This window comes from Homarus americanus, unplaced genomic scaffold (assembly GCF_018991925.1).
Source record: "Homarus americanus isolate GMGI-L3 unplaced genomic scaffold, GMGI_Hamer_2.0 scaffold23743, whole genome shotgun sequence".
Lineage (NCBI taxonomy): Eukaryota > Metazoa > Arthropoda > Malacostraca > Decapoda > Nephropidae > Homarus > Homarus americanus.
In genome coordinates, this window is record NW_024716296.1 from 101890 (window position 1) to 111138 (window position 9249).

At 45.1% G+C, this 9249-nt stretch overlaps 1 long non-coding RNA gene across 2 annotated transcripts; it reads right to left on the reverse strand.

Annotated features, from left to right (window-relative positions):
* Nucleotides 1-8097: 8097 nt before the first annotated feature.
* Nucleotides 8098-8981, reverse strand: LOC121858097. Of its 2 annotated transcripts, none has more exons than XR_006087354.1 (3): nt 8778-8981; nt 8377-8409; nt 8098-8131 (listed from the first exon to the last, which is right to left on the reverse strand). It is a non-coding gene; the product is annotated as an uncharacterized LOC121858097 (long non-coding RNA). The 2 variants fall into 2 exon arrangements; XR_006087353.1 differs by lacking the exon at nt 8098-8131 and adding an exon at nt 8325-8343.
* Nucleotides 8982-9249: the final 268 nt, after the last annotated feature.

The window sequence follows — 9249 nt, forward strand, 5'->3', positions numbered from 1 at the left end:
ACCCCTCCTCCCCGCTAGGATGTATAATTTGTAGTCTATTATCCTGACACACCTGAGCCATTATCCTAACACACATAGCTCATACCTAACACCTGAGCTCATTATCCTAACACACTGAGCTCATTATCACAACACATGAGCTATTATCCTGACACACAGGCTCATTATCCTAACACACCTGAGCTCATTATCTACACACATGAGCTCATTATCCTGCCACCTGAGCTCATTATCTAACACACAGGCTCATTATCCTAACACACAAGCTCATTATCCTAACACTGAGCTCATTGTCCCTAACACACCTGTGCTCATTATCTGACCTGTGCTCATTATCCTAACACACCTGAGCTCATTATCCTGTCACACCTGGGCTCATTATCCTGACACCTGAGCTCATTATCCTACCTATCAGCTTATTCTGCCGTGTTACGTCACAGTATAGCCAAGTCATCATTATCCACAGGCATGATACTCTCTCAGTGTTACCACTCTGCCTCCAGTCACCACCATCTGGCTACCACCATTCACCACCTACCAACGTACCACCAGAGTCTCCCATCACCTAAACCAAGAGTGACGTCTTCCCTCCTCCTCCCTCCTCCTCCTCCCTTGCGTCCTATTCCTCCTCTCTCCTGCTCCCTCCTCCTCTCTCCCTCCACTCCCACCACCTCCTCCTCCCCTCCCTCCCTCCATCAGTGCCACTCAGAACCACTCACCACCGATCTGACGGAACACCCTGCCTGACGGAGCACCTGTGACAGAACACCTGCCTGACAGAACACCTGCCTGACAGAACACCCACCTACCTGACAGAACACCTGCGTGACGGAACACCTGCGTGACGGAACACCTGCCTGACGGAACACCTACACCTGCCTGACGGAACACCTACACCTACTGACGGAACACCTGCCTGACGAAGAAGTCATCATCTACACAAGCCACAGACGCGGCTCCACAAGTTATCAACCCCACCAGATCACCAAACGTTATCACATATTACCTTCAGGAGGGACAGACAGACCAGAGTCTCTCTCTCTCTCTCTCTCTCTCTCTCTCCTCCTCTCTCTCTCTCTCTCTCTCTCTCTCTCTCTCTCTCTCTCTCTCTCTCTCTCTCTCTCTCTCTCTCTCTCTCTCTCTCTCTCTCTCTCTCTCTCTCTCTCTCTCTCTCTCTCTCTCTCTCGTGCCGTCATGAACCCAGGACCTTGGGGCAGACATTGTCAAGTCAATTCTGTTCCTGGTCCTCCCACGCCTAATTCCTATCCCTTCCCCACCACCTCTAAACCCCCTCTCTCTCTCCGGCGAAGACACAAGAACAACACCGGCACACCCTCAAGAACACACACACACACACACACACACACACACACACACAGACAGTTTGTTTTCATTCATATGTAAATTTGTGTTTGTTATTTCATGTGACTATGACAAACATACAAACATCACCCCACTGATAAACACGATGAAACACAACTGGGGGGAGGGAGGGAGGGAGGGAAAAGACAGGGGAGGGAGGGAGGGAGGGAGGAAGGGAGTCTGTTGTGTGTTTCGAGAGTGTGGTCTGTCCACCTGAGAAGCGGATGTGAGCGGATGTAGCCACATAAGCGGATAGAACCAGAAAAAAGAAACAGCCAGCCACAGAGACAACAGCGGGCAGACAGCCAGCCCAGCATCAAAGAGACAAACAGCCGGAGCAGACAGACCAGACAGAGAGAGCCGGATGAACAGCCAACCAACCAGAGAGACGAAGAGCCAGATAGACAGACAGACTTAAGCGTTCACAATTAGTTTTTTCCTATCATTAAAGGACTGAACAGGACGCAAATATTATGATAATATCTGCAGGAAATTTGGACCACGTGAAGGTTAACCACACAGCGTAGTTCACCGTAGACTAACTTAACCTAACCCCCAGGTAGCGTTAGAGTGATTAAGCAAGTCAATTAAACTGGGGTATCTAATCTCCATGTAATCCCGTTCTCACATCTCATAATGGAGGAAAAAAATGAACATAAGAACCTTTAAGAAACCATCTTTATGTCGTAGGTTAGGTTAGGTTAGGTTAGGTTAGGTGAATCAGATACGTTCTCATCTTTCCAGTGTTAATATATAAAAACAAAAAGTATATGTGTTTGTGTTTCCTCACGAGAATCTCCAGAACCTACTTTACCGATCTGTAGTGATGATGGATGGTGTTATATGTAGTGATGATGGGTGGTGTTATATGTAGTGATGATGGGTGGTGTTATATGTAGTGATGGATAGTGTTGTGATAGTGGATGGTATTATGTAGTGATGGATGGTGTTATATATGGTGATGATGGATGGTGTTATATGTAGTGATGATGGATGGTGGTATGTGTAGTGATGATGGATGGTGTTATGTGTAGTGATGATGGGTGGTGTTATATGTAGTGATGATGGGTGGTGTTATATGTAGTGATGATGGATGGTGTTATATGTGGTGATGATGGATGGTGTTATATGTAGTGATGATGGATGGTGTTATATGTGGTGATGATGGATGGTGTTATATGTAGTGATGATGGATGGTGTTATATGTAGTGATGATGGGTGAGGTGTTATATGTAGTGATGATGGGTGGTGTTATATGTAGTGATGATGGATGGTGTTATATGTGATGATGATGGATGGTGTTATATGCTAGTGATGATGGATGGTGTTATATGTAGTGATGATGGGTGGTGTTGCCATGTAGTGATGATGGATGTGGTGTTATATGTAGTGATGATGGATGGTGTTATGTGTAGTGATGATGGATGTGGTGTTATATGTAGTGATGATGGGTGGTATTTATACTTGAAGTGATGATGGTGGTGTTATATAGTAAGTGGTGGTGGATGGTGTTATATGTAGTGATGATGGATGGTGTTATATGTAGTGATGATGGATGGTGGTATATGTAGTGATGATGGGTGGTGTTGTAGTGATGATGGGTGTTGTTATATGTGTAGTGATGATGGATGGTATATGTGAAACGATGATGGATGGTGTTATATGTAGTGATGATGGATGGTGTTATATGATGGATGGTGTTATATGTATGGTTGATGATGGGTGGTGTTATATGTAGTGATGATGGGTGGTGTTGCTTAGTGATGGTGGTGTTATATATGTAGTGATGATGGATGGTGATATATGTAGTGATGATGGGTGGTGTTATATGTGTAGTGATGATGGATGGTGTTATATATAGTGATGATGGATGGTGTTATATGTAGTGATGATGGGTGATGTTATATGTATTGATGATGGATGGTGTTATATGTAGTGATGATGGATGGTGTTATATATGTAGTGATGATGGATGGTATTTATAGTGATGATGGATGGTGTTATAATGTGGTGGTGGATGATGTGTTATAACCTTAATTGGTGAAATTTTAATTTTCCCCATACACGAACCATATCAGCAACAGTAGTTCATCTGTTTGTTCACCTGGAAAATGGACAAAGAGTTTACTTCTGAAAGTCCCTCAAATAAATGGCAATCCTGCTGATCGACCCTCACTGCATTCTTCAGCTTCACAGGAGATGAGAGTTTGCTCAAAATACTCCTGTATGTTGACGTACCCAAGCTCTACATATGGCTTCAATGAAAAAAGTTCAGAGAAGAGCTCAAGGATCCGATGTTGAAGGATATCCGGGGATAAAGTCAGCTTCTTTGGGACGTGTCGACACGGTTCACCCCAACAACTTTTGAGGCCATTGTTTGAGACTAGTTTTGCTTAACATCATATGCAGCACTAAGACGGTGAATGAACGAATCTGCAGAACTTCGGGAAGCGTGCAATCTCCTTGGCCTACTGTAGATGATGGTGCATGAATGACACATTAGAGAGCAGCAGTTAAAAATCGCCAATGAGAATAGAACCTGTTTGCCATCATGATTGCTATATGGGCTAACAAGCCAGCTCTGGAAAAACCACCAAAGTCTTTCAGAGGATCTGCTTCATCAAGAAGCAACAAAGAGAACATCCTGGTCAAGATTGAGTTCGTCGATGACATATTTCAGCAGAATCTGATCGCTGCTGGAGAGAACAAAGTGATGGAGCTATGCGGAAAAACCTGACTGATTTTGGATTGCCTTCCCCAAACCGAGAAGACAGCTAGTTACCAAACAGGGAATTTGCTCAGAGACAGGGCTACTCAATTGAAGTTCTGTGGTGAATTTCTTGAAGAAAATGAGCCTCACCTGGTGCCTGATCAAGCAAATGCTTATGAACAGATCTTGCAAGCGATACAAGCGGAGCAGAGAGGTACGATCATTCTTGATGCACCTGGCGGGCAGGAAAAACATTCCTGATCAACCTTCTGTTGGCCAAAGTACGTCATCAGGGGAAAATTGCTCTTGCTGTGGCATCCTCAGGCATTGCCGCAACATTACTAGAAGGAGGACGTACTGCACACTCAACTCTCAACCTCGCTCACAATGAGAAGCCAGTGTGCAACATCAAAATAGGATCGGTAAAGGCAAAACTCTTAGAAAAATGCAGCCTCATAGTCTGGGATGAATTTACTATGTCTCACAAGTTAGCATTTGAAGCATTGGACAGGACCTTGCAAGACAAACTAGAAAATGACCAGCTCATGGGTGGCATTATAATGGTCATTGCCGGAGACTTTCGCCAGATCCTACCTGTCATTCCTCGAAGTACTCCAGCTGATGAACTGAATGCAAGCCCCAAGGCATCATACCTTTGGAGAAGTGTTCAGACACTCACCCTATCCACAAACATGAAAGTACATCTACAAGGAGATCAGGATGCTGGACGGTTTGCAAACCTTCTATTACAGATTGGGAATAGAACTTTCCCTGTTGATTCAGAAGGACAAATAACCAATCCTCAAGGATGTGGAAATGTTGTAAAGTCCTCAACTGAGCTCACTAACATGGTCTACCCAAACATTATCCACCACTACAAGGATCACAAGTGGCTGCGTGAACGTGCAATTCTGGCACCAAAGAATGAAACGGTGGCTGAAATCAACACGACTCTACTCAGACAGCTTCCAGGCAGTGAGACTTCATTCAAGTCTGTTGATACAGTAATCGACCAGGACCAAGTAGTCCAGTACCCTGCAGAATTCCTTAATTCTTTGGAGTCCGCTGGAATGCCTCCTCACCAACTCACTCTCAAGATTGGAACTCCTATAATGCTCTTAAGAAATCTTGAAACACCAAGGCTCTGCAATGGCACAAGACTGGTGGTGAAGAACATGATGCCACATGTACTGGAAGCTACAATACTGACAGGAAAAGTTAAAGGAGAGGACGTGTTTATACCAAGGATACCTCTCATCACCACTGACCTGCCATTTGAGTTCAAACTACTTCAGTTCCCGGTTAAAGTGAGCTTTGCCATGACCATCTATAAAAGCCAGGGACAGTCCCTAAAGATGGTTGGCCTAAACCTGGTGTTTCCTTGCTTCTCTCATGGACAGTTCTATGTTGGATGCTCTAGAGTGGGAAATGGCAAAAATCTGTACATACTTGCCCCTAATGGCAAAACCAAAAATGTGGTCTACCTTAATGCACTACAGTGAAACAATGTGGAGCCTCCCGGAGGGTGGCGTCCTACTGTGGCCTAGCGAAAGAGCCGCCCGGAGGGCGGCGATTCCGCTAGTTCCCTTATAAATCATATTCTTCAATGTCATCTACGTAAAAATATCTTCCTACATCTACTTTAGGTTCACTAATATAAATGTTAAAAATAAAAAAAAATAAAAATAATTAACGAAGTGACAACTGTGGTAACATGTCGTTATCACCACCAAGCTATTGTACTGTTGCAGATGATGCAAAATGTTACATAATACTTCCTTGAGGTGTCAGGTGCCTACAGGAGAGCTTATTATCCACTCTGTATCAGTGTTCTTCTGGCTAAACTGTTTCAGCATCAATAGCCTACACTCTCCAATCTCCCTAGCAATCAATATCTCCAATCACCTACAGTCTAATTACTCACCTGTCGTCCAATCTACCTCACGAATATTTTTTGCCACACACGGTGACCTACCCACCCAGAGGTGTGTGTGTGTGCACCTGACCCACATCCACCCTGCACTCAACCCACACAGTGTACTCGTGTCTCACCATATAATATTTGACCTCGTACTCTGGATTAAGATATACTACTCAAAGGATTAATTCATTGTACTCGGAGTTGACATCGTACTCAAAGGGCTGAATAATGTAAAGCAGGTAACCTAACTCACCCCAGACACAACCTAACCTAACCTAACTCACCCCAGACACAACCTAACCTAACCCACCAAAAATTAGAATAACAAATGACCTAACTTCTCGGTATTAAACCAAGACTCATAACTATTATTTTTATGAGAAATATCACGATAAACTTTAATGAACAGCTTAGGTAAGGGTGGGCGGTGTGGAGATAAGGCCTACAGCGCCACTAGCGGGAACACCGTGAACTAAGTGCCCAAGGCCACCCCCATACAGGCACACACACAAGGGGTCAACACCATATCCCTTACCTGGCACTAGACACACAGTTTAAACTACATGATACATTTATTTACAAAGTTACAAGTTCTATTTTAGCTACAGTGTAAACGGTGAGCTGTAGATGGTGTAGGAGAGAGAGAGGGAGAGACGTGTGTTGGCGTTAGTGTGGGAGCAGAGAGAGAAGTTGGGTGAGGCAAAGAGGCGAGGCAAGTGACTGTATACTTCACACCCGTCGCCACAACTTGCCTCTCTTACTTCACTTCCCTCTTGAATCCCTGACCAAAATTCTTACTTCAGCCTTCAGGAACAGCACACACAAACATCCCACACAGATAAAGAATTAATTTAATGGTTGAGATATGAAAGGTAGAGAGATCCCTGCCTCTGACGTCACCCTCACTATAGCCTTGAGGGGATGAAGCAAGCCTTGAGGGGATGAGGCAAGACGGAAGATAATCCAAACTCGGACACTCATAAAGGGTGAGGAAAACTTGCGAACTGTTCCCACCACTCTAAGGGGTTAGGGGGAACCTTCTCACTTAACTGGTAAGGGAAATAAGTGGAGTAAATTAATGGTTGCTTAGGTTGAGATGAACTGCCTGTGTGACGCCGTGTGGTGACTGGTTGAGTGACCCCTCCCCACCCATGTCGTCACTCATGGCGTCATCATTCAACAGGTGTGACGTTACTCGTTCGTTCACATGGTTACGTCACACATCACCTTAATATCTAGTGACACACACACACACACACACACACACACACACACACACACAGTATTACAAACGTGAACTATATCTTTCCACTAAGAGATTTTCTAGACACATCCAAAGGCGCACTAAGTGAACACACACCAAAGCGCCACTGTTGCCCCACCTCTGAACACACCCACACTAAGTTGCCTCTGAACACATCCAAAGCGCCACTAAGTTATATCTGAACACATCCAGCGCCACCTCTAGGCGCCATACCTCTGAACACACCAGGCACCACTAAGTACACACACACTGAACACATCCAGCGCCACTAAAGTTACCTCTGAACACACCCAAAGGCGCCACTAAGTTACCTCTGAACACACCGAGACACACACACACAGTATTACAAACCTCTGAACACATCCCAAAGCGCCACTAGATTACCTCTGGAACACATTTCCAAAAGCGCCGCTAAGTTACCTCTGAACACGCAAAGGCGCCGCAGTTACCTCTGAACACATCCGTGCGCCACTAAGTTACCTCTGAACACACCCAAAGGCGCCACTAAGCACCTCTGAACACACCTAAAGACGGCTCCTCTGAACACATCCAAAGACGCTACTTCTGTTCGAACACATCCGGCACCATAAGTTACCCTGAACACATCCGTGCGCCACTAAGTTACCTCTGAACACACCTAAAGACGGTTTACACTCGACACACATCCCAAATAAGTTACCTCTGAACACATCCAAAGGCGCCACTAAGTTACCTCTCTGAACACATCCAAAGGCACCACTAAGTTACCTCTGAACACACCCAAAGGCGCCACTGTTATTGCCTCTGAACACATCTAAAGGCGCCACTACTACCTCTAAAACACATCCAAATACTAACTTACCTCTGAACACATCCAAAGGCGCCACTAAGTTACCTCTGAACACACACTCCAAAGGCGCCACTAAGTTACTCCTGAACACACCCAAAGGCGCTCTCTAAGTTACTTCCGAACACATCCAAAGGCGCCAAATGTTACTCTGAACACATCCAAAGGCACCACTAAGTTACCTCTGAACACACCCAAAGGCGCCTCTAAGTTACCTCTGAACACATCTAAAGGCGCCACTAAAGGCGCCACTAAGTTACCTTCTGAACACATCTAAAGGCGCCAGTTGCTACCTCTGAACACATCCAAAGGCGCCACTAAGTTACCTCTGAACACATCTAAAGGCGCCACTGGGTTACCTCTGAACACATCCAAATGCGCCACTAAGTTACTCTCTGAACACATCCAAAGGCGCCACTAAGTTGCCACTTACCTTGAACACATCCAAAGGCGCCACTAGAGATTACTCTCTGAACAACATCCAAAGGCCACTAAGTTACCTTTGCCCCTTGAACACATCCAGCAGCAACTAGTTGGCCTTTGCATCCAAAGGCGCCTAAGTTACCTCTGAACACATCCAAAGGCGCCACTAAGCACCACTAAGACCTCTGAACACATCCAAAGGCGTTCACTAAGTTATCTCTGAACACATCCTAAGGCTTTTGAACACACTCCAAAGGCGCTACTAAGTTACCTCTGAACACATCCAAAGGCGCCACTAAGTTACCTCTGAACACATCCAAAGGCGCCACTAAGTTACCTCTGAACACATCCAAAGGCGCCACTAAGTTACCTCTGAACACATCCAAAGGCGCCACTAAGTTACCTCTGAACACATTCAAAGGCGCCACTAAGTTACCTCTGAACACATTCAAAGGCGCCACTAAGTTACCTCTGAACACATTCAAAGGCGCCACTAAGTTACCTCTGAACACATCCAAAGGCGCCACTAAGTTACCGCTACACTGTCACACACCATTAATTCTGTACCCAGAGTTTGCATCATAAAATTTACAACAGTCGTAAAGTTGTAATTTGTTCATCCTTAATTTGGTCTTCTAGCTGATCATATGGCACTTCATGGTGGCATTTCAAAGCACTTTATGACGCTTTATGGCACTGTATGGCACTTCATGGTTCTTTATGGCACTTTATGGGGTTTCATT